This window comes from Mustela erminea, chromosome 3, assembly GCF_009829155.1.
Source record: "Mustela erminea isolate mMusErm1 chromosome 3, mMusErm1.Pri, whole genome shotgun sequence".
NCBI classification, from domain to species: domain Eukaryota; kingdom Metazoa; phylum Chordata; class Mammalia; order Carnivora; family Mustelidae; genus Mustela; species Mustela erminea.
In genome coordinates, this window is record NC_045616.1 from 75,149,639 (window position 1) to 75,176,111 (window position 26,473).

At 37.2% G+C, this 26,473-nt stretch overlaps 1 protein-coding gene across 3 annotated transcripts in view; it reads left to right on the top strand.

The window, feature by feature from the left end:
• The window catches only part of PDE4D (phosphodiesterase 4D), a 1,483,850-nt gene that overhangs the window by 218,353 nt on the left and 1,239,024 nt on the right, over positions 1–26,473 (top strand). The window contains exons 1-2 of one of the 3 annotated variants that reach the window (XM_032334875.1): positions 1,779–1,892; positions 10,587–10,694. The exons of 1 other annotated variant lie outside the window; for it this stretch is intronic. The gene's annotated coding sequence lies outside the window, so the exon portion shown is untranslated. Of the gene's footprint in view, positions 1–1,778; positions 1,893–10,586; positions 10,695–26,473 lie in introns of those variants that run through there. One more of the 3 variants, XM_032334876.1, reaches the window with a different exon arrangement.

The window sequence follows — 26,473 nt, forward strand, 5'->3', positions numbered from 1 at the left end:
AGGGAAAATGGTGGAGGTTATTGAATATCTATTAGAGTGTGCAATTGCATTTTCAAAATAATTAGTCACCTAATTATATATCCAGATACAGTAATTGTTGTTCTGTAGTTATGATTTATTTTAAGTATTCTCTGTGTGTAGTTTTCAGTTGCATTTTTTTTTACAAAATCAAATTTGAGAGGAATGCATTTGTTAGAAATTGCTTTAGGAATGTATTTATATGTCATTTTGGAACAAGTAGAAAGATTTTTTTTTCTTCTAAATGGCCACAAAGGTGAATAAGTTCTCTGACCTTCTAGATAAACACATTCATGTTAGTTGAGTGGGAGGCAGTTAGTAATAAACAGGAGACATTAAGGAAAAATAATACTTTTTGTTTTTTTAAGAAAAATAATGCTTTTAATGCATATCAGTTTTTGGTAACTAATTGCTTCATCGAGGTTTTGCCCATAATTTACTTGTATTTTACTTGTAGATGTTTGTTGAATAAAGATAGCAAAGGATTGTCCAATGATATATAAACCATGGCCAAATAAAGATTTCATAGTTTTTACAGTAGAGGGATTATCTGGAATTCAGATACAAAAAGAACTTGGTACTCTAGGAGTATGTTACTTTGAATATACATTTAAACTGGCTGAAAACCTTACTTCATAGCTGAATGCCTTGGTGGTTTGTTAATCACATCCATAAAAATGAGACATTTGCAATTGAGTGGGCTTCACACTTGGAACATCTTGAAGATGTATCTTAACTGGATATGCCAAATTAAACATGCATTGAAGTTAGATTGTGTTCAAATTTCCACAATAAAATCTTATTATTGGCATTTCCTACATAAGTGGTTTGGCAAATAAATGCTTTTACAAATAAACCTGCTTTGGCTACATATATGGAAGGGAACCTACTGACTTTGGTTATAGAATAATAGCAGCAATTTTCTTATAAGGTATATTTCAATAATTGGAACCTTGTTTTTATTACACAATTGGAGGTACAATATCCTGGAAAATAATTTCCCCAGAAGACTGAGTAGTTAAAAACATCATCTTGGTGATGCACTTGAAACGGTGTTCATATTTCTAACATATTTGGATCTTGTGTTATACTTCTAGACATGTTGGTTTCCACCTAACTGCTTATTTTTCTTTCAAGGCATTTAAAATTTCAGAGTGTATGCCCCATCTAAGTTCATCAGTTTGATTCCTAGGGAATTTTAGAAAACTCTAAAGATTTCTATTTCTCCATGCTTGTAGCTTTCATTACTCTGTATTTCTGGTTCAGTTGAGACTTCATATTCTCAACCTGTTCTCAGGCACAGAACTTGGTGAACCTCACAAAGATTTTTAATTTCACCTTTACTACTTGTGGATTGTAACCTTGCTGGGAAAATTGCACTTTTTAGTTACTTTACATTTTATTAAAACCAAAAATTTTTAAAAAACAGAATAGTGTTGTTTTTTGTTGTTGTTTTGTTTTGTTTTTTAGTTTACAAAGTTCATTCAGGATAGAGACTCTCAGACCTCAGTAGCATGTGTCAAAGAGATTGGGAAACGCTGGTCATTGGGCTGTTCATATAGTTTGTCATAGTTTGAAAAACATTGGTGATACTAGAAAAGGGGGGAGGAAGGGGAGAGAGAGAATGAGAGAGAGAATATGGCTCTTTAAAAAGCAAATTAACTGAGTCATTTTAAAAAATGATCACCTTGAAGGTGAGAAAGTCCCTCAAGGTCTTGGCTCTGACTCTTCAGGAAAAACAGACAATAGAGAGGTTGCTATCATTCTTTGTCAACTCTGAGGGACCTGGAAAGCCTGGAGTCCTGAGAGTACTTCCTCCCCAGGGAGATACTGCCATATCTTGGGAGACCTGAAGCTCAGTGTTGGGGTTTTGTGTAAGTGTTGCATCTAGAATAATGGGTCAGATCCTCTTACTGAGCTGACGGGGTATGAGTAGAGAGTGGTCTCAAGCAACTCAACCTGCAATTCAGAAACACAGGCCTCCACTTGTTAGCTAACTAAAGATCTTTCTGATGATGTTAACTACATTCTCTGGTGTCTCACCTACTGCCGTAGTTTAATTCAGTGGTTCTCAAGTGGGAGCAATTCTGACCCCAGGGCAAATGTTTGGAGATATTTTTTGGTTGTGACAATGAGGAGAAGGGTGTTACTACTCTCTAATTGGTAGAAGTTAGGAATGTCCCTGAACATCCTTCAAGGCGCAGGACACCCCCACCCAAATAAAGAATTATCTGTAGGAGTATTTGATTAAACCACCTCAGAAAACAAACAAACAAACAAACAAACAAATAACAAAATCCTGTTCAACCCTATAGATAACATTGTACTTATCTATTTATTTATTTTTTTAAGATTTTGTTTATTTATTTGACAGAGGGAGACACAGCATGAGGGAGACACTCCCACAGCAGAAGGAGTAGGAGAGGGAGAAGGCCTCCCGCTGAGCTGAGCAGGGAGCCTAATGTGGGGCTTGATCCCAGGACTCTGGGATCATGACCTGAGCTGAAGGCAGATGCTTACGGGCTGAGCCACCCAGGTGCCCCAATAACATTGTACTTAAAGGTGAAAGAGTGCTTTCCCTAATAAGAAAAACACAACAATAATATATTTTATCCTACCTTTATTCACTATTTCACTAGAGATCCTAGCCAGTGTAATTTTGCAAGAAAAAAATTAAAAGTTATAGTTTACAAAGGAAAAAATGAAGTGGTCTTTATTCATGGGTGGCGTGAACATGTACATAGGTAACCACAAGGAATAATTTCAAAGAAAGTGACTTGAAATATAAGTGAGGTGAGGAGGGTCTCAGTATCCAAGGCTGTACAAATTCATTTTATTTATAAATATTTGCAATAGTGTAAATTGAAAATTCCATTTATAATTTTGTCAATAAATAAAATCTTTAGACATAAATTTAATAAAATATGGTAAGAACATCCACACTGAAAACTGTAAGAGAGTACTGAGAGAAATTTAAGTAGACCTAAATGAATGGAGAGAAATGCCATATTTGTAGACTGGAAGACTCAATATTGTTAAATGTCAATTCTCCCTGAATTAATCTATGGATTGAAATCTTAATGTTTATCTCAGGAGGGTTTTATGTCATAGGAATTGATAAGTTTATTTTGAAATTTATTTGAAATAGGAAAGAATCTAGTTAAAATAATCTTGAAAGAGAAGAGTTCTACCTGACTCTAGACTTTTTATAAAAATACAGTGATCAAGATGGTGAAATTCTGAAATAAAGAGAACAGAATACAGTCCAGAAATAGACATGTATTTATATAGTAACTTTATTTTTTTCAAGACACCAAAGCAATTAAAAGAGGGAATGCAAAGTCTTATTTACAAATGGTACTGGAACAATTTGATGTCCATATGGAAAAAAACGAATCTCCACTCCTACTTCAAGCCATAAACAAAAATTAATTCACAGTGGATCACAGATGTAAAAATAAAACACTACTAGAAGAAAATGTAGGTTAATATTTTTCAAGTTGGTGGTTGTAGTGTATGGTATGTTAGTGTCCTCCCAATATTCATAAAATCTAACCCCTAATGTGATTGTTTTTAAGAGGTGGAGCCTTTGGGAGATGATTGGGTTGGGAAGGTGGAGCCATCATGGAAGGGATTAGTGGCCTTCTAAGGGGCTGAGGAGACCAGAATTCTCCCCTTTTATTGTGTGAGAACATAGCCAAGAGACAGCCGCCTGGGAAAAAGAAGCAGACACCACACTGAATCCTCCAGCACAGTATATTCTTCTTTGCTTTGTTTCAGCTTTTCCTTGCAAAAATATTTGAACACACTTCAGCTCTTGAGAATTTGTTTTAGCTCTTAAATAATGCTAAAAATATTGTGAAAACATTTAAGAGTTCCTCATTGCTTAAGAACCAAAAATTATGTAATATTTTTGAAAATTCAGTCCATATGCATGCTACTCACATATATAGATAGATAGATAGATATAGATATAAATATATAGATCTATAATCTATAGTGAAGGTGCATATTACTCACATGTAGATATAAAGATCAGGGTCCCTTCCTTCCCTCCTTCCTTCCTGCCAGAGAGAGAAGGAAAGCACAAACAGGGAGGGCCAGAGAGAGAGGGAGAGAGAGACTCCCTAGCAGGCTTCACACTCAGCGCAGAGCCCAATGCGTCGTTTTAGCTCACAACCCTGAAATCATGACCTGAGCCAAAATCAAGAGTCAGATGCCTAACTGGTGGGTGAGCCACCTACCCTGCAGGTGCCCCAGAGATTGGGGACTTTCTTAATCAAGATTTCCTAGTCAAATGGAAATAGTCACCTGACTTTGAATTTACCTTTCACATGTTTAAACAATTGTTGAAGATGAATATAAAAATAAGGAAACACAGGTAACATCAAAGAATAAAAACTTGTAGATGTGATAAATTACAATTGTACAGACTAAAATATTTCTAAACAACTCAAGTTTTTTTAAAAAAATATTATTTCTGTGGCCTTAGAAAGTCTATTTTTAGATCCATTTTCATAGAACTAATCTGAGTTATAATTTCAAAGTTAGAAATTGACTTAGGAGGTAGAATGAGATATCATTTATTTAAAATCCTCTTCCTTAATTTTAATTATTCTTCAAAGTGTTGATATTGTTAGTTTTAATCTTTTAATCTTGGAAAATTCTTCTCTTGTTATTTTGTATTTAGATTTGATTGTTACTCCTTTTTGCAAAGCATCACATAAACATATTGTCATATAATTGCACACTAAAAATGAGTGCAGTAATTCCATTTGTTTAATATTTTAAGAAAAAGTTGAAGTGGTAGTCAACGTTCAAGAATCTTTTTAATCACCCTTCAACAGGGATAGTTGAAGAAACAGTCCATCAATTTTCCTGATAAGAAAAATTTTTAAAAGTTGTACATTTATAAGTGAACATGACTAAGGAGAGAGACACAATAACTAAAGACAAGAGTCCTCTCCAAATCATCAGGAAACTTTAACGTTCTTCAATTTATAAAATCTATCAGGACCTATTGGCATTTTGAGCCATGTTGTAAGAGGATGCATTTCACGGTTCTTCATATGTTCTCATGACAACATGATTAAAAAAATTATTTATTTATTTATTTATTTGACAGAGAGAGAAAGGGAGCACAAGCAGGGGGAGGGGAGCAGCAGCGCAGCGGCAGCGGGAGCGGGAGTGGGAGCGGGAGAGAGAGAAGCAGGCTCCCTGCTGAGCAGGGAGCCCAATCGTGACCTGAGCCAAAAGCAGACACTGAACCAACTAAGCCATGCAGGCGCTCCAACAATATAATTATGGGAGCTAGTTCTAGAAGTGAGAGAAAGCCTTCAATTTTACTTGCAGTGATGAGTAGTATCGATCAATTCATTGACAGTGCTCTTTGAAAGTGTGGTTTGCTCTCATAAGTGTTATTTGATATCCTAAAGATTTGAGACTTTCAACTTTGTTTAAAAGACTCATTAGCAGGGGCACCTGGGTGGCTCAGTGGGATAAAGCCTCTACCTTCAGCTCAGGTCATAATCCCAGGGTCCTGGGATTAAGCCCTGCATCAGGCTCTCTGCTCTGCAGGGAGCCTGCTTCCCTTCCTCTCTCTGCCTGCTTCTCTGCCTACTTGTGATCTCTGTCTGTCAAATAAATGAAATCTTAAAAAAAAAAAAAAAGACTAGTTAGCATGTAGTGAAGACAGGATTTACTTAACCATACCAGTCCATGGCTGGATTCTCATAACTCTGTTTTTGTAAAACTTATTTATTAAACCCAAAATGGTATTTAGATCTGGTTGCATGGCATTATTAGAGATTATGTGTTTTTCTTATTAAAAGGTGATGTGTCCTTATAGAGCTAGTTACTTCAGCATGTGGTTTTCTCTGTGTATGTGTGGATATACACCTGACACGCATCCACATGTGTGACTCCATCCCTAAAGTAAAATATTGAATCCTTTCTTTCTAGTTAGCATTTATTGTAAATGTTTTCCTGTGTAAGTAAAGATGCTATTTGTATTATAGGAACATATCATAATTTGCTTAATCGTATCTTCACTATTGGACACTTCCTTGTATTACATTAATTTCTTTAGGGGACATCTCTGTACATTCATTTTTGTCCACATTTTGGATTATTTCCTTAGAATAGATTCCCAGCTGTGAAGCTGCCAGGTCAGATGCTCTTCCAAATTGCTTTCCAAAAAGGCAGTTTTCTATCAGTAGAGATATATAGGTATGCTCGTCTCATTGCCCACTTGCCAAACTTACTTATTATAATCTGTTTTTGCTAGTTTTGGAATTTTATTGTTTTAGTTTGCATATCTTCAATGACTCATGAGGGTGAAATTTAAAAACCTGTTGTTTATGCCTTTGTCTTTCAGGGTTTTAGGATTTTCTTAATGATTAGCGTGATCTCCTTTTTGTCTAAGGATTTTATTCTTGTCTCTCGTATAGTTTTTTTTTTTTTAATGTATAAGTATTTATCTTTAATTGTGCTTTTGATTTTTAATTCAGAGAAGTAATTTTTTTTATGGAGTCAAGCGATATCCTTTGACATTGATTATTTTGTGCGAAGAACTCCATGGGCAAATGAAATCTTACACTGATATTACCTGAATAGGAAATCTCATTAGTAGTTTGATAATTAGTCTGTCGCATATTTTATTTTTGGAATATCCTTGCTTTAAAACTACAGCTAAAGAAGGCAGATGGTTAACATGTTTTCTCCTTCCCTGAAAATATCCAAGATGAACCAATATTATCAGTCTCTAATGGAGGTTGGCAATGTCAAGATGATTTGTGGCCATGTCAAGATGTTGAGTCAGTACCCAGGTCATTGCTCATTAACTATGATGCTCTTTGGACCAACAGGAGACCCAACAACAGGATCCTAACAATTTCTGATTCTCCCTCATATTCCTTGAATATAGTGCAGAACATTTTGTTCTTTAGAAAACATGCAGGCCTCTTTCCTTAAGTTACAGCACTTACTATTTTTTTATTCGTGTTATTAGTCTGTGCTTTTTTTTGTAACCATGCATACATTGATGGAAATAACATTTTTAATAAACTATTTTGCCTTTGCTTTATTTGTTTCTACATACTCTCCCATTAGTCGTTCTATGTATATGTTTTTGCAAGTGAATGTATAGCTTTTTTCAAATATGGATTATTCCATTTTGATAAACCATTAATCCTTTTCTGCTCTTCCACAGTCATTTCTTATTAAGTGTGTCATTTAATATTCACCAATCATTAATTCCTCTCTTCCTTGCTCATACTTTGTGTCTCCTTGAGATCTTCAGAATGTGGTTCTGTCTCCATTCTGTTCTGATTTAAAATTATCTGCTCCTCATATGATTCCCTCTGGTGGTTTGTGCCTTCCTTTATACTCTTATTGCTTTTGGCCTTCTCTTGCTTTTTTGTTTTTGTTTTTTAAAGTCGGCATTATACTCAGTATGGAGTCCAGTGTAGAGCCTGAACTCACAACCCTGAGGTCAAGACCTAAGCCAAAATCAGGAGTCAGATGCTCAACTGACTGAGCCACCCAGGTGCCCCTGGTTTTAATTTCTCTTCTTTCCACTCCGTTTGACCCTGGGCCACCGTCTTATGAAATAAACATATATTCTGTATGTATGCAGTGTGTTTTACTAAAGCCACAAATAGATGCTATCTGACTCACACGTATGAAATGGGCAGATAGTAAATTACTATACCAAGTGCCATTCATTTTGCCCAAAAGAACTTGATGAGTTTTGGTACATTAATCCACCTCATCTAACAATTCAGGAAAAATCAATTCAGTGACATAAAATTAAAAGATGTGCTAGCAAAATTGGGTGTCTCTAAGGTGATATGTTTTTTTGAAAGGAGTGGAAACACTAATCTAACACTATTTTAGATGGGGTTTTCTTGTTCCTTTTCAGGCCATAAGATTTCCTGTAAAATGAAAATAACTACACATTTAATTACAGTTCCAAAAATTTACATTCTCGCATGAAGCTTTCTTCTCTTGTCATGCTGTAGTCATAATGGCTACATTGTCTACTGTTAATTTGCATTTTAATTGAGTTTTAAACATTTAACTAGAGGATGGTCCAATAGGAGATTCTATAAGCATCTCAGTAATTGGTAGGCAAGAGTTTTTTTTTTTTTATTGCTATTTTAGCTGTAGGGAAGTCTGCCCGACAGGGTTGGGGAAAGAACTGATAACCTTCAAAGCAGGCTTTGTACTTTGGGGCTGTCATGAGAAAAAGAGAACAGAAGTTAGGAATGGAGACATTAGCAGAGACAGATGGTGAGAGGTTATAATGATTTCTAGGATCACCCAAATCGTCTGAAATTGATGCCAGATTTTTTTTTTCCAGTTAGGGCAGCATGTCATGCTTGTTTTGAGCTACCATGGACACAGTTCATGCAGTTCTATTGGGCTTTGCATTCTTTTATGTTTCTTTGGGTTTTCAAGAAGTTTCTGACACACACTGAATTTTGTCAGCATTTTCAGTAACTGACAAATTTTAACATTATAAACATTTTTAAAACGTTTTTGTTAAAACTCTCTACTGAAAGACATGAAAGTAAGATGACTGATTCTTAGATTGTCTTCATTTAGAACAACCTTCTTTTAGTTGCAGAAACAGAGTGATGGTGTGTATCTTCAATGTGAGACCGGGGGAAGATTTTAGTGGATATAGCAGCTGTTGATTCAAGTATAATTATACATGTTGCATCTGTGTTTTCTCTTAGGTGAATCAGCAGTTTTAGTTTATTATGAAAATTAGCAATCTATGAGATAATTCTATAGAATGAATTCCCAGAAATACAAGGTACATAATGTAATGAATAGGAAATGCTCCAGTAAAATACTCATATTCCATTGTGATCCTGTCAAGAATAAAATCAACTGGACGTGGGATTGAAAGTAACAAAAATGCTTTATGCTCTCTGGAGAAAATAGGAATGATTCCTTGTAAATGAGAAACTTCAAAATGAAAACATAAAATACTAGCTATAGACTGCTCAGCATGACTCAAATTTTTTAAAATAAACTTTTCTGAGTGTTGGGTTTTGAAACTCTGAGTACGTGAGATTGGTCTATGAAACGGCATACCCAGTTACATACAAGACTGCTTATAGTGAGAACACTTCTTTGCTTATATCTGTTTTACCAGTTAACTGTTTTTAGCCCAACCCTCCATGTGTACAGCAAGTTGCTAAAAGCTGTGCATTTATTTAATGCAGTTTTCATTTTGTTTTTGTTTTGTTTGCAATATGAGAGGCCAAATAAAGAAACTTGAAACTTTTGGAGTGGAGAAAGCATATTTGCATTTTAATCAAGGAATCTCCTCCCTAGGGATTGATGAAAACTCATAAATGTGTAGCAGAATTTTGGAGTTCAGAGGTAGAAGTTGTCAACCATTATGGAGTAAACGATCATTTAACCTCTTACTCTAAGTATACTTCATGTAAGATATAAATGAAGGGTCATCAGTATATATCATTTATGATATTATCCAAGAAGATTTATCAGAGGAAAATGGAGGTTGGCAGTTTGAGAGAAATCATATACATGGAGTAGTTAGTGTCAGGATGTCATAAGTGTCAATAGTCTTTGAGGAAACACAGGCCAGTGTTAGAGGGACACAAGACTGCAGAAGTAAATCCCTGTTCCATTGGAATCTTTCAGTTACTTCTAGAACTAGAACTTCATTTTATCAAAATTTTATTTAGGGTCAGGCACATTACTGATACTGAATAAGTTCTTATTAAACCAACAAATGTATGCTGAAGGCATCCCACATGGGATGATAGAGTCAGACATCTTCTGCTAGCAGCTTACACGGAAAGCAAAGGTACACAAACATCAATAATCGCAGAATACTGAGGGGTTGGCAGATGAGGACTATGGACAACAATTTACTTAGGAATTGGACCATTTGAAACCATTTTAAAAGTTCGAGGGACTCTGTCAAATAAATAATAAAAATTTTTTAAAAAAGTTTGAGGGATATGAATTATAGAAACATCCAGGGAAAGGATAAACATTTTCTGTAGGGTGGGAAAATGAAGCAAGATGAGATACATCTGTAAGAAGCAGTGACATTTGAGCTGGGTAGGATTTTTATATTTAGAAATGTGAATGTGTGTAGTGAAAAAGGAGAAGAGGAAGAGTGGCCCATTCTAGACTGAGGGAATTAAATTGACTAATTATTGTATTCTACATTTATTGATTGTCTCCTATGTACTAGGCACTGAGCTAAGTGCTTGGAATAGGGGGTAAGTAAGAACTTCACTTCCTGTCTTTGAAGAGCTCCCACAGTGGGAAAGCCTACGTATAAGCCTTGCACAAAATGTGTGCTAAAGGCTGCCCTTCATGCTCTCAGGCCTGAAGGGGGCGCCTCTCCTACACAGAGCGTCAGGATGGGCTAGGCTCATTCTCAACACTCCTGAGCCCAGCCAGCAGCTACATGAGCGGCATAATTGAGCTGAGGGTGCATTTCTGTTGTTGTTGTTTGTAGCCCTTTTAATAAAAGCTTTGAACTAAAATTATTCATGTATTTATCTTCCCTCTAGACCTTAAGTTCTTGGAGACTACTAAATTAGATTTTATCATCTTTGCATTACTTCATGGTATCCAGAACAGGGCCTTGCACACAGAGTGGACGTTAAGACTTTAGGAAGGTAATTATGTTTTGTATTTCTTGGAAAATAAAGCCTACTTTGTTGAAGGCATGACTATAAGATAATGTGTCTTATCTCCATGCTCTTCAGCCTCCTTAATCCTGCCCTGTGGAGTTTCTAAAGCTGTCTCGTAGTGGAGGCCAGTGATGGTCAGTTGTTTGGGTTGAAGCCACTTTTAACACTTGTAATAATTTTTTGAACTATGGACACTTGGCAGGCATTTTAACCTTTTCATCCCTCTGAAGCTAGGCTGATTATGAAGGGCGGGGGAAGAGGATCATCTGCAAGCTACTTTTTTCATTTATTTATTTATTTTTATTTTTATTTTTTAAAAGATTTTATTTATTTGACAGACAATAAATCACAAGTAGGCAGAGAGGCAGGCAGAGAGAGGTGGGGGGGGGGGTGTGTGGGGAAGCAGGCTCCCTGCTGAGCAGAGAGCCCAATGCAGGGCTCCTTTCTAGGACCCTGGGATCATGACCTGAGCCAAAGGCAGAGGCTTAACCCACTGAGCCACCCCGGTGCCCCTCATTTTTTTTTTTTAAGGTACTTGTTAAAGAGTCACCTTTCCCTAGTTTCACATTCAATTTAAGTTCATCCTTACCTGTAAGACACTAAGTCAATATCCTGAGATTGTTTAGGAGGCTTCATATTTTTCTCAGCTATAAAGTCAATTACCTTTCAAATGATTTTATAGCTGACAGTAAATGGCCCATGAAGTATATGAATAAAAATAAGGGCAAACATTTCCTGGTTAAATAGTTACATTGGTAGTCAGTATAATAGACTGAAGTCTCAAAAAAAAAAAAAAAATCAGGGACAAATTACTTAGTGGCCACAGATATCGTGCTCTGGTTTCTACAAAGACATCATTGGCAGGTGTTCTGACAGACATGTGACCTAAGTTTTTATTTATGATATTTTGTTTTATGTAAGCAAATATCTGTATATTTCTAGAGTAAGAACATCTTTGGAGATCAAATATGAGAAAAGTGAGCTATGACTTGGTTTCATCATCATAAATGGTGTCTGAGAATGTTGATATCTTTGGAAAATATACTCAACTATCTACCACTGCACAGCTCCTTCTAGGGTGTGTATATATAACCTGTGTTGTGGTGCAAACAGACTAATTCTACTAGTTCTTATCTTTTTAATGAATTGCTTTTTCAAAAAAAAGTATTTGAAAGAGAACAGGTGAGCACACAGTAGGGGGAGCAGCAAGCAGAGGCAGAGGGAGAAGCAGACCCCCCGCTGAGCAGAGAGCCTGATGCAGGGCTCCATCCCAGGACCCTGGGATCATAACCCGAGCCAAAGGCAGCTGCTTAACCAACTGAGCCACCCAGGAACCCCATTAGTAGTTCTCAAATAGTTCCTTACTGCATTTTTAAGAACTATCATATTTTCTGGGTTGTTGAAACACAGTTTGATTGTAGCCATGCCCAAACTCACAGTGAAATGAATGAGCAAGTGAAATATTAAATGGGCTCTTCTGTTTACCTGAAGTTGTACCACCAAATATCTTCACTGACACTAGCTATTTCTTCAAAGCTCTTTATTTGGCCAGAAAGACTGAAATCAGTCTGTCCCTGTACAGATGCACTATGAGACATTTCAAAATGCTTTTCAAATCTTGGAATCTGGTGACTGCATTTTAAAAGTTTTATAAACATGCAGAGTCAGTCATGTGGTCTGCTGGCCTGTATTTATAAGTGCCATTCACTTGTCCAGGTCTGTACAAGTGGACCTGAAAAGAAATCTCAAGGTCATTTTTATTGCAACTCACTGTTGATGACATTGAAAAGTTACGGCACCATGTTAGTCTAGGAACTTGGGTGGAAGTGCCCTGAAGCTGGCACATGGTTTCTCTGTGTTGGATTCGCATCAGCTTTTTCTTCTTCAAGAGAATCCATGGGATAGAAGTCTTTGTCTCTTGCTGCTCCTTTGCACCTTTGATTTTTTGAAAATTAATTTTCTTTCTCATAAACTCTAGATAGCATTGACTGTTTCCTTCCCTGTAATTTTGGTTTATATTTGTGTATTTTAATTAAGGTAATTTTCAGGTGGTAGAGGGGAACTTGAGGCAGGTTCCCTTTTTTTACTTTCTCTTTTCTAAATAACAAGGCCTTGGCAAAAAAGCCACACGCTTAAAAAGTAACAGCAGAATCTCTCGTATCCCATCTCCTGTTCATCAGCTCTGTGGGTCAGCTTGTGCTCTCTCTTTCCTCCATAAAGTCTACATGCTACTGTCAAGGACATTCTAGAAGGCTAGCCTTTTGTACACCTGTGTATTTCACATCCCCCTTGTGGTGTGTATGTTTATCACCAGTTTCTAATCTGTTGGTGGCAGTGGTACTTGCTATGATCTAACAAGTTATTTTGTAAACTAATATAGCAGATACAAGTAGAGAGAAATGTTTATATGAAAACTAAGATGTAATGCTAGTCCCTTTGCTACGCAAAAATTGCTATTGAATTAACTGTGGGTAAACCAGTCACCAAGGTTGTAAAAAATACGAATGATAGAGAATCATAGAATGATTCTGAAGTCAGGTTGCTTCTCAAGTGTCTTTAACTTTCTTGCTTTATTATCAAGGACAAAATTGGAAGTGGTAGATGATGCATAATAGATATGCTTAATAAGATGCAGAACTCTAACTAGAAGATCTGTACATAAAGCAAAGGTCTGGACCCTACATCAGTGAAGTAGCTAACTGTGTGCACTTAATCTATGAAGAATGTTTAAGGTATTATGTTTAAAGGTTCCTGACTGCAGTATATTTATTTGATAAACTGGCCAACTACATATTCTGTATGTGTCTATTCTGTATGTGTCTGATAAGAAAGCTTCTAACACAAAGATAAATTAAAAACCATTAACTGCTCCCCCCTTTCTTTGTGGGAAGAAAGGTGAGTGAAGTGTTAGTGATTCTCACAACTCTGGATGTCCTAAGGGTGGAGAAGTGCCTTCAGGTAAAACTGTCTGGTATGGAACCAGAAGAAAATTTTTTCTGTTAGTCTCTGCCGGTGCCAGAGCCATGGTGCAGATGGAAAGGATGTTCTGTTGCCTTGGATTATCCTGGAGAAATGCCACCAAGGCCTCCTTTTTGTGACAGAGCCCATCCTAGAGTAAACCACCTGTCATTGTAAACATTCAGCCAAAAGAAAATGATACATTTATTTCTCATATAATGTATTTGTATCTTAATTCAGACTTTAATATTATAGGCAAGACCTGCATACATCAGCTACTATAGGGAACAGTCTGGTAGCCAAAGAAAATGTCCCTAAAAAGGGCCAGTTCTTGAAAGTTCCTTCCCTAGGTAGGAAATTATCTCAGTGACCTCTTGCCCAGGTGATAACCCTATTCCTGAGAGACATTATAATAGCATCATGACAGGTAAGCTTGTCATTCATTATTCATTTTTATCACCAACTGATGTTTAATTTCTCAGAGATGAAATGATCGTCATAGCAATGCTTCCCTATACTACCTAGCGTAGCACTTGAACCAGAGTAAGTAGTAAATAGACAGAGAATGATCAGGTCCTGGGGCGCTCAGGTTATGATACCAGGATCCTGGGATGGAGCCCTGGATTGGGCAATCTGCTCTGCGGGGAGCCTACTTCCCCCTCTTTCTCTGCCTGCCTCTCTGCCTACTTGTGATCTCTCTCTGTCAAATAAATAAATAAAATCTTAAAAAAAAAAAAAAAAAGACTGGTCAGGTTCCCAAACTGGGATATGCTGGACTTTAGTATAACAGTTTTAACAGAAGTTTGTCTCCTATGTCAAATTGCAGTTTTACCATATTGATTTGTTGGCATGTGTCTTACCTTTCCATTCATTGTTCTAGCTGTTCTAGATGATACTTTGTATTTCAATGTTCAGACTCCAGGGTATTCATTCAGCTGGTTTCTTAGAACTGGCTGAATATGAGAAAGATTTTTCTTTTTCTTTTTTTTTTTTTTTTTTCTGGTAGCAAGCTTCACTCAGTACATGGGAAATTCATGCAGTCTCAGCCTGCTTCTTTCCTACTGATAGATAGTCACTCATGGGCCTTCATTTGCCTCCCTCAAATATAACAATAGCCCAAAGGTGAATTATTCAGACAGTGTGGATATCCTGGGAGATGTGGTGCATTTTGCAGGCACTGATGTGTTATAAACCAATCAACCCAAATCTTTTATGTCTCCTTTCCATATTGTAACTCCCATGAGGTAAAGCATTAAGCTACATTAAACCTCATAAAGAGAAATTTGAGTTCATGATGTGTAACTTCTCAGTAATGGTAATTAGTATAATCTGCTTTTTGAATTTGCTAACTGATCTTTGAAAAACATGTTACCAGTTTTCTCATTTCTATTTAAATATTTAAGACTGAAAACTTTCTAGTAGAGCACTTAGTACCTTTCATAAAACTTTGTAAGTGGCTTCGATTTTATACAGAATTACATCAAATGATCAGGAGCAGACAGCTCATGAAACTAAGAGCATAAACATAATTTATAACACTTATAAGAAAAAAGTGTATCTTGAATTTTAAAGTATGAGTAAAAACTGAAGTTGGAATTTTTGCATAATCAAATATCTCCCCCATATCAACCAAAATTTAAAGAAAGATATAACAAAATATAGGCAGGACTCCTGATAGAAGAGAGGGTGGCTATGTGAGTATCTGTCTTTGTAGATACCATTGAACCTGTGGGTGCAAGATGTAGATAATATTAGAAAACATGATAATATAGTACATACTACTCATAGTCAGATATGTCACTACCCCTCTCTCATTAATTGACAAAATAAGTAGATAGAAGATCAGTAAGGATGTAGAAGAATTGAAAAACACAATCAATTCACTTGACCTATTGACATTTTTAGAGCACTCTGATAACAATATGCATTTTTTCAAATTCACCCAAGACATTTACCAGGATAAATTATATGTTGAGGTTACAAAATTAAGTCTCAGTACATTTAAGAGTATTGCAGTATATGTTCTCTAACCATGATGGAATGAAATGAAAAATCAATAACAGAAGGATGTTTGGAAGGATCCCAAATGTCTTGACACTAAAGAACCTACTTCCAAATAACCCATGAGTAGTGTGTTGACCTGTGCCTACAAGAATGGTATGTCCATGTCTTAACTCTTGGAATCTGTAAAAGGATCTTTGGAGATGTAATTAAGTGTTCAAGATATTGAGAAATGAGATACTCTTGGATTATCCATGTGGGTCTAAACCCAATGAAAGGTGAACTTATAAAGAAAGGAAGGGAACACACAGAACAGAGGTCCTGTGAAGATAGAGACATAGAGGAGTTAAATAGTTAAATAGGAGTTAAATACGCAGAAGCCACCAAAAGGTAGAAGAGGCAAGACATGGAATCTCTCTGGAGCCTTCAGAGGAAGTGTGGCCCTGCCAGCTCCTTAGTTTTGGACTCTTGGCCTCCAGAACTGTGAGAAAATAAATTTTTTGTTGTTTTATGCTATCCAGTTTGTGGAACTTTGTTGAGATAATTGTACAATAAGAACACACCATGGGCCAAAGTAAAAACGTGATGGGGAAGTAAAAAGTCTTTTGAATGAATTGGAATTGTACATACAACGTATAAAAGGTTGTTGGATGCTTGTGAATCTGTACTTGGGGAAAAATTAAAGGGGCTAGATGCCTATATTAGAAAAGAAGAAAAGTTTCAAATCTATGACCCCAGCTTCTACTTTAAGAAACCACTAAAAGAACAAATGAAACCCAAATGAGCAAAAAATCACTAGCATAGAAAGCAGAGAAACATGGGGGAAATTAATGAAAACAAAAATTGGTTAAGAAGATCAATTATATTGATATACTTCTAGCCAGGATAGATCAGGAAAAAAAATAGGCACCTCAAATTACCCGTATCAGGAATGACAGAGGTGACATCACTACAGACTTAGCAGTTATAAAAAGGAGAATGGGGAAATAACAAAGGTTAATGAAGGAGTCAGTTGCTCCCTTGTCTTCCCCCATCCTTAGCCTTCAGACACTGGTGCCTTTCTTTGAGAGAAGGCCTATGTGTTCCAGGGTCAGGGCTGTAGCTTCCTCTGTGAATGAGCTTCTGTAAGCTCTTGTCCTTCCCACCAGCCCACATGTAATGTTGAACATTTTGATGAGTTCAGCTGCTTTCTCCTTAGCCCAGTCATAGCAGATTTGTTCTTCTTTCCATTAAACCAAGGATGGAAGCCATGGTGGGTTTCTTTTTTGCTAGGAAGTATTCCTTCCTTTCTGGAATTTAGTTGATTTTCTTTCTTTCTGTTCCTAGTTCTTTGGAGACTTAAACAAGTAAGCGATCATAGTTTTGGATTTACTTGGCTTGGTCTTGGGAGGTTAGGAAGGATGGCCTGCCATAACAGAATACCACAGACTATGTGGCTTAAACCACAGACACTCTAGAGGCTGGAAGTCCAGGATCAAGATGTGGGCAGGTTTGGTTTCTTCTGATGGCCTCTCTTCTTGGTGTGCAGATACCTACCTTCTCACTGTTCTTCACATGGTTATTGCTCTATCTTTCCATTGTAACTTCCTCCTCTTAACAAGGATACCAGTAAGATTAGATCCCATAACACAGCCCCATTATATACAATGGAATATTATCAGAAAGTCATCAGAAAGGATGAATACCCACCATTTGTATCAACATGGATGGAACTGGGGGGGGATTATGCTAAATGAAGTAAGTCAAGCAGAGAAAGACAATCATCATATGGTTTCATTCATATGTGGAGTGTAAGCAATAGCACAGAGGACCATAGGGGAAGGGAGGGAAATCTGAAGGGGGAGAAATCAGAGAGGGAGACGGACCATGAGAGACTGTGGACATTGGGAAACAGACTGAAGGTTTTAGAGGGGAGGGGTTAGGAGATGTGGTAACAGGATGCTGGGTATTAAGGAGGGCATGTGTTGTGATGAGCACTGGGTATTATACACAACTAATGAATCATTGAACTCTACATCAAGAACTAATGATGTATTATACAGTGGCTAACTAAACATAATTGAAAAAAAGAAAAAAATTACCTTTTCAAGAACCCATCTCCAAATACAGTCACATTTAAAGGTCCTGGAAATTAGAGAGGGCTTCAGCATAGGAATTTTGGAGGGACACAATTCAGCCAGAATATTGTACATGAGCTCCACCTCAATTAATTTCTACCACTCAAGTCTCTTAATCTACCCAGCCATACCAGCCTCACTCTTGATACTAGAACATGCCAGGTATTTTCTCATTCAAGGGCATTTTTACAGTTGTAAGTCTGTTTGGGTAGTTTTATCCTCAGGATATCCAGTGGCTCAGTCTGCCATCTCCTTCAAGTCTGAACAAATTTTCATCTCTCTTAGAGGCCTATCCTAACTCTTTTACTTAAAATTGCGATCCTGATTTCACTGCATTATTTATTCTTCACAATCCTTTCCACCTTCAAGCCTAACATAATATTTATTATTACTGTGTGTCATCTTCCTCTAGACCACTAGCATGTGACCTCCTTGAGGGCAGGGATTTTTATTTGTTCACTGATGTCACATTATCTCAGGGCATGGCACATAATAGGTTTTCTATAGTGATTCAGTGATGAATGAATTGAAAAGACACATTTTTTGTGTGATGATTGGCTCCATCTGGTTTCTAAACCAGAGATCATCATGATTTCCAGGAGGCTAACTTAAAGAAATAGAAGGGTCCCATGGCCCCTGAAAACCCTAGAGGCTCCATTAGATCAAATTAAACAAGTAACCTTAGGATTTCCCACTTGTAACATGGAAATGCAGTCTTCGGTCTCCTTTGGTGAAACAGATCAAAAGCAGCATATCACAGGTGTTTTATACTTTGCAGTCATTTTTTTTTTCCCTGAATCATCTTGGGTGGTTAATGTTTCAGGACTCATTTTGGGAAATACATATTTACATCTTTCTCCTCTTCTTTTAAAAGGTTCATTGCTCTGTCACATAAATTTCAAGCTACTTAGATTAAGAATGACAATGATTTCTTTATTTCATATGAGAAGAATATTATTTGAAATGAAGTTATTTCTTTTGCAGTATAATCTTTTAATTTTTGTATGATTTCCTTTTTTGCTTATGGTTTGGTTGTGTGAGAACCATCATGAATGAAATTTATTCTCCTTGAAGATAAATTCTTCCAACTCTCATAGTTTTGTTGTTTATTTGTTTGTTGGTTTGTTTGTTTGTGTCATTTAGGCTAAATCTGGGTAACATTTCCCCAGCATTCAAAGTTTGGATACTTGGGAGTGGTGGTGTGATGTTGGTGTGCATGCATAGTCAATGGAGGAAGCCACTGATCGGAAGTGTGTGTTCTGGAGTCTGAGGATAAAATAAGGATATAGGGGAAGAATAAGCTCGGGTAAAGAAAAGAAGTAGAAAAGAGAAGAAACAGAAACACAAACATAACTGAAGAATATTTAGAAGAAAAGGAAGAGCAAGAAGAAAACAAAAGGCAGAGAAAAGGCTTTAAAAAAAAAAAAAAAGAGTAAGACCAACATCTGTTGAGTACCAACCATGTCCCAGAATTTGTGCTAGTTGGGAGTCCTTTAAAGTATATAAATCCTTCCACCAATCCTCTGAATTAGGTATTATTGTTAATAATTTACATGTGTACAAACTGGTCAGTTAAGTAATTAGTACTTCCACAACTTTTCTGGTCTTAACACACATAGAAATGATATTCATATTTGAAGGGCACTTGAGCTTAATCATAGACCAGTACTTTAAAGCTTTTCATGATTTCATGATCCATTGTATACCGAAGGTTGGCAGGATCAGTATCTCTGCAAACTTAATTTTTTCTCAGTTCAATCAGTTGACCAGACATAAGTGAACAATTCAAGATCACACAGGTGGGAAATGACAAAGCTTAAAGTTTGAATTCAGGTCTCTTTGAATTCTTTGTCCACCTTCTTTAATAGCCCTACAGCTCTAAGGTTGAATAATGCATGACCCTACTCTTGAGGAACTTACGGCCTAGTGGGGAAAGATAGAGATAAGAGAAAAAGAACTATAATGGATCATAGAATTTAGACTTATTAGGAAAAAAGGGGAAAAAGCCATTATTCAATTTGGTTTTCAAGAAGGAGTAGGAGTTTGCCAGACGAAATAGAAAAGAAAGAGGGAGAAGACATTCCAGGCAGTAGAAACCACATGTGCAAAAGGGAGATGATAGCTGTACTATTAGAATGACAGTGGAGAGAGGCAGAAGGAATAAAGTTGAAGTATTTTGGGATAGAGAATCAGTAAGTGTAGTGACTTTTTAGGAATGGTGAGTAAAGGAAGACTGCAGTTTCTGTCTTAGCTTCCTTGGAAGTTAATGGTTCACTAAGGAAACACTGCAATAAGGAAATGTGTATGAAGAGCAGGGTTCAACTAGAAAGACAGGAAGTTTGATAGTGGACTTGATTTTGACCTACCATGTAGTATGTTTGGGGAAGATTAGTACCTAGTAGGCAGGTGGAAATCTCCTAAAACAAGAGTAGAGTGAGTGGGGAGAGAATTAGTTCCTCCATCCCTGGTATGTATTTCTCTTCCAGGATTTCTTTCTAAACTACATTAACATTACTGCTTTTGAACTTAAGCAGCTGCCTGAAATGGTTAAAAATCCTCATAACAAAGTGTATTCCCCATGTGTTGATGACCCCCATGTCCTCCTCTTCAACACTGACCTCCAAGCCTTGGAGAATTGTGGCTTAAGAACATACTGGATGGGGGCACCTGGGTGGTTCAGTCTGTTGTGTCTCTATTTGGCTCAGATTATGATCTCAGGGTCCTAGGATGGAGCCCTGTGTGGAGCTCCCTGCTCAGTGGGGAGTCTGCTTCTTCCTCTCCCTCTGCCCTTCCCCCCTGCTCATGCTCTCTCTCTCAGATAAATAAAATCTTAAAAAATAAAAATTAAACAGTATGTATTTGTATTAATAAAATCTAAAATATACATAAAATATAAAATATATAAAATATAAAAAAGTGCTGGATAGATTTATTTTATTCCAGGATATCCTCATTTTAGGTAATATACATATTTTTAGTAAATAATATTAATAATTAACAATTCTAGAGTCCTTCTTGTGGGCCAGGCACTGTTATAATTTACATTTATCGGCTTACTCAGTTCTTACAAACTGTTATTTAGTAAAGAGGGGTTAAATAACTTCCTAGGCCCATGTTGCATCCTACTCTGGCCTTGGGAGCTGAGAGTTCCAGCAGGCTCTGACATTTGGTCATGTGAGCCTGAGGTCATGAAGTATAGTTCTTCTCGGTCAGATTATATCTAGAATTTTTTTTTTTGCACTTGGTCCTGATTTGTTTCTTGAAACCTTTTTCACCCTCTTACTGTACTTTAGACATTCTTAGTGAGTTGGTAATGTTTTCAGATAATTTTTTTTCTCAAAGTTATACACCTTCTTCTCATATTCATGAGTTCATTCCTCATACTGTAGACTGGAGCCAGGGCACCTGGGAGGCTCAGTCAGCTAACTATCGGCATTCAGCTCAGATCATGATCTCAGGGTCCTGGGATTGGCCCGATGTTGGGCTTTCCACTCAGCTGGGAGTCTGATTCTCCCTGTGCTCCTTTCCCTTGCTAGCAAGCTACAATAACCAGGGACACATGGGGTCATTATGTAATGGTAAAAGGGTTAGTTCAGCAAGAAGAGATAGCCTTCTTAAATATGGATGAAACAAATAACAGTTGAAAATACAGAAGCAAAAATCGATAGAACTGAAAAAAATTGGTAAATTCACTATTATAGTTGTAGGCATCAACACCTTTCTCTCAATAATGAATAGAATAGCTTAGCTAGAAAATCAAGTTTATGGAAGAAGTCAACATTGTCCTCACCCAACAGGATCTATCAACATTGAGAACGTAGTCCACTCAACAACAACAAAATATACATTTTTTCAAGCTTTTACAGAAATTATACCAATATAGATCATATTTGAAGACATTAAAAAAACTTCAGTTTGAAATAATTGTAATCAGGGGTGCCTGGGTGGCTCAGGTGGTGAAGCATCTGATTTCAGCTCAGGTCATGATCTCAGAGTCCTGGGATCTAGCCCACATGGAGCTAAAGAGGAGTCTGCTTCTCCCTCTCCCTCTGCCTCCCCTCTCCCCAAGCTTATGCATGCACACATGCGCTCGCTCTCTCTCTCTCTCTCTCAAATAAATAAATAAATAAATAAAATCTTTTTTTTTTTAAAGATTTTATTTATTTGACACACACACAGAGAGAGATCACAAGTTGGCAGAGAGGCAGGCAGAGAGAGAGGGGAAGCAGGCTCCCTGCTGAGCAGAGAGCTGGATGCCGGGCTTGATCCCAGGACCCTGAGATCATGACCTGAGCTGAAGGCAGAGGCTTTAACCCACTGGGCCACCCAGGTGCCCCAATAAAAAAATCTTTAAATAAAATAATTGAAATCAGACAAATGTGGTTCTCTCACCATAATGGAATTAAGTTAGAACTCAGTCACAGAAGGAAAACAGGAAAATTTCTAATCACTTGTAAATTAAACAGCATGCTTTAAAATAATTCATGGGTTTCAGAGGAAGTCTCAGGGTAAATAAAAAAACAACAACAACACATTACACTGAATAAAAGTAAAATGCAACATATAATTTGTGGGGCACAGCTAAAGCGGTCCTGAGAGGGTAATTTATAGTACTAGATGCTTCTAAGAGAAAAGAGGAAATTACTCAAATCAATAATCTAAAGTCTCACTTTTCATACCTAGAGAAAGAAGGTAAAAATAAACTAAAAGCAAACAGGAGGGCAAGAATTGGTTTTGCAGGCTAATTGGAGAATAGGGACTTACTTAGTATTGCTTCTGTTAAAAAATGTAATTGTTAAAAAACATATTGTGGCCTTCAAAGTGTCAATACCCAATTGAGTAAGAATCATGAGAAAAGGAACTTGATAGATTGAGTTGATGGCATCTGTGATGATTAAAATAATGATTACTTATGGTGACCTTTTTTCCCAACTAAACATGTCTCTGGAAATGAGTCACTAAGGATGAAGCAGCGTTTTTCTTTCTGCTTTGATTAATCAAAATTCTTCTTACATTCAAGAACACTTTAGTAATGAGTTTAAGCCACTGTTGAGAAGATAGTTGTTTCTCATGTTCATTTCCTTGTTTATATAATCAGGAGCGGAAAAAAATATCTTTACCAGCAGTTCTCAACCTTGGCTGCAAATTAGAATAATTTAGAGAGCTTTAAAGTATACTGATGCCTGGATTCCACCTAGGGAGAGTCTAATCTAATTGGTGTGGGGCAGAAGTTCACAAAATATGGTCTTAGATCTGCAGGAGAGTACTTGGGAACTTGTTAGAAATGCAGATTTATAAGCCCCAGCCCTGATTTAGCTATCTGTGTTTTAAGAATACTTTCAAGTGAATGTGAGGCTGTGTGTTTCCAACTTTAATGTGCAGATAAACCTCTTGGAGAATCTTCTATAAATACATATTGGGGTTCCTGGTCTGGTATGGTGTCTGAGACGATTACTAACAAACTCCCATGGGACCCTAATCATGATGGAATTTGGTCATCATTTGAGTAACAGGAGTCTAAGGTATATCTAGATGCTTGCACTTTTAAAAACTTCCCAAATGAGAATGCTGCAAAGGTGAGAACTGCAATAGCCCACGAAACTTACATGGTCTTTTCCAGGTCGCTTGTTCCTGAGGCTGTGGAGTCATTGAAGAGCAGGTACTTCTTCTTTTCGTGAAAGTGAGGATCACAGACTTAACTTGCTCCTTGTTTGCCTAGGAATCCCACCAGTGATAGTGTCATCCTTATTTTTCAGAGCAAATATTGAACATCCTGCTTACTCCTTTCCTCTCATTCCTCTACGCCCCCACCATCATTCACCTGACCACCATCTTTCATGGTTTTCCTAGTCATTACTAGTTAAAAATTGGGTAACGGGATGAAATAATCATTCTGGTACGTTGCAAGAGAATAAGACCTCTCCCCTTTAAGGTAACTTGGATCTAGAGACAAAGCCCTGAAACCATTATCATCAGAGAAATCTCTTCTCCTTTCATATGCTCTGACTGCACATGTTTATCTCTTCTAATGTTATCAAGAAACATCCATGTTCTGATAATTCAATCTCTACATGGCTAGGTCAGGTCTCTCTCTCTCTCTCTCTCCCCAGTCATTTGATGGACACCGTTCTTAAATTTTTCAAAGTTGTCTCAAATTCAGTGTGCCCCAAACAGAGCTCATTTCCCCCACATATGATTCTCTCTCTGCGCTCTTTATCTCAGTGGTAATTTGGGAGTCATCTTTTACTCTTGCTCTTTTCTTCTACTCCAAATGGAACTTATTATTAGAATGCATGGATTCTACTAGTCTTGAAAACACCTGCTTTCCCCTAGGATGACAGCCACTACTCTGGTTCAGGTGACCATGGTCTCTTAAATTGCAGTGCTTTAACTTACCTCTTTGTCTTCAGACTGGCCTTTTCTTACCCATTTTCCATATAGCACCTAAACTGTTTATTCTTGTCATTTCTCATCTTTAAAATGCTTCAGTGATTCTCTGTTGCTCTCAGAATTCATTCTAAATTTCTTAATATGACTTAAAAATAATTCATAGGATTAACATATTCCAGTTTTAAAATAAATAAGCTACAGGAATATAAAGTACAGCATAAGGAATATAGTCAATAATATTGTACTAACTTTCTATGGTGACAGATGGTGACAACACTTATGGTAATGAGCATTTTGTAATGTATATAGTCATCAAATCACTATGTTGCACACCTGAAACTAATATGATATGTCAACTATACTTCAGTTTAAAACTAAGTAAGAGAAGTCACTAAGGATTCAGTGCTTTGCGCACCTTTCCTGGAATTCTTTCCATCTTAAATGATGCATTTTCTATGGGCACCATTTTCTCTGTAAGCCTTTGAGTAGGTGAGCCTCTACTGAGTGTCTTTCCATTTTCCCATATGCCTGATCCTTACTCTCCCTTTTGGCAAGATACTGCTTGTGAATAGATTCCTTTCTTGATCCTACCCCTCTGAAGGCCTACATACCCTTGTTATGCTTAATGTTGCAGTAATCACCCTGAACTTCATTTTCTTCTTGTCTATCTTCCTCAACATTTTCCCAAGGGTCGAGGTTATCTTCTTTACCACTGTGTCCTTAGCATCAAGCCCAGTGTCTGTAGTATAGTCTAGCTTCAATAAATATTAATAAACAAAATTCCCAGGAGCACAAAGAAAGGAGCTTGTCATGGCAGACCAGTGAGAGGGCAGTGTTGTAGTTGAAACTGTTAGAAAAATACAAACCAAGGTATAGGGAATGGCTTCTCTGTTCATCACAGTTCTCACAGAAGGATCTCTGAGAAGGTACACATAAAATTAGCGGAGGAGTATTCTAAGTAGGTTGAATGACATATTTTCTTCTTCCAAAAAGCATCATGGTTTTTAAAAAGACCTTAGTTAGCAATTATATTATTTATATGCTTACAGCAGTTATTTATTTATTTATTTATTTATTTATTTATTTATTTTTAGGTTCCATTTTCTTCGACAACCAGATGGAGGTTCTCGTTTCACTGACACAAATCTATATTCTTAATTCTCACCTCTTTTTTTTTTTTTTTTTTTTTTTACTTTGGATCTCTGATTGTATGTGGTAAATTGCCTGATACACACTTAATTAGCAGCCGGGCGGAGAAGAATCAAGCTCCTTCAGCTTGCACAGCTGGCACTTTCCTTTGGTGAGTGAGGAAGTCGCGCCATTCTAAAAGATCTGCAGATCTGTGGAATCTCCTCTTCCAGGGAGCTAGAATTCCCGACTTTGAAGGAAATGCCAGGTTTAAAAAATTGTAGTTCATTTCCTACACAGGAATTTGCCTAACGAAATTTTGTAACATAACCCAAACTTCAAGTGAATAAACAGTGAACAAGTAAGTGTATGGATTGGTGAAACACTTCAGCCTAGCATCTCCCGGGCCTTCTGTCAGTATGCCACCAGAATTCTGCGCCCCAGCAGCCATCTGGCTTTGACAGCTTCTGCTTCGCATTTCTGTTTTGTCAGTTCTTCTTTTGCATATCTGCAGAGCACTATTCTGCTGGTGACTTCCCTGCAGAGGGACAATGGTCCCTTTCTAGACCACATCTCAGTGCAAATTAATGTCAGAGTTTCTCCTATAGGGGGCGCCTGGCACCCTGAGGGCCTGTGGGGTCTTTCTCCCTGGGCCTTGACTCCCTGAGTTGGGAACCATTTAGGCTTATTCTTCTGTGCTTTTCCTCATGCCTTATACTCAGGCATTGCCCTCAGATCTGTTTCCTCATTCTCCATCTTCTGGGCTTATCTAAATGGTATTTCTCAGGGTTTACCTCAAGCTTCATTTGCTCCTGCAATTAGGGCACAGATCATGGTCTTGAGATACTTTGCTGTTCTTAATACTGCGTGCCATTCTCTCAAATTATTTCATGTTCTTTTTCCTTTATTTGTAAGAGGATAGTCTAGTGCAGTGTGTAACTCCATATTAATCCATTTAAGTGCTATGCTTCATTTGAAATGACATATCAGGCTCTTTGTATCATATTTCCCATTGTCTTCTCTGAAAACCAGGTTAGCACAGGCACGACTGGGGGTTATGAGAACATTTCTCCTGGCCTTTTAAATGGCTTTCAAAATTACTCCACAGGGCTTGTTATTTTGTGGGGATTATGCCTCTCTGACTCTCATGTAAGTAGTCAGTCTTCCTCT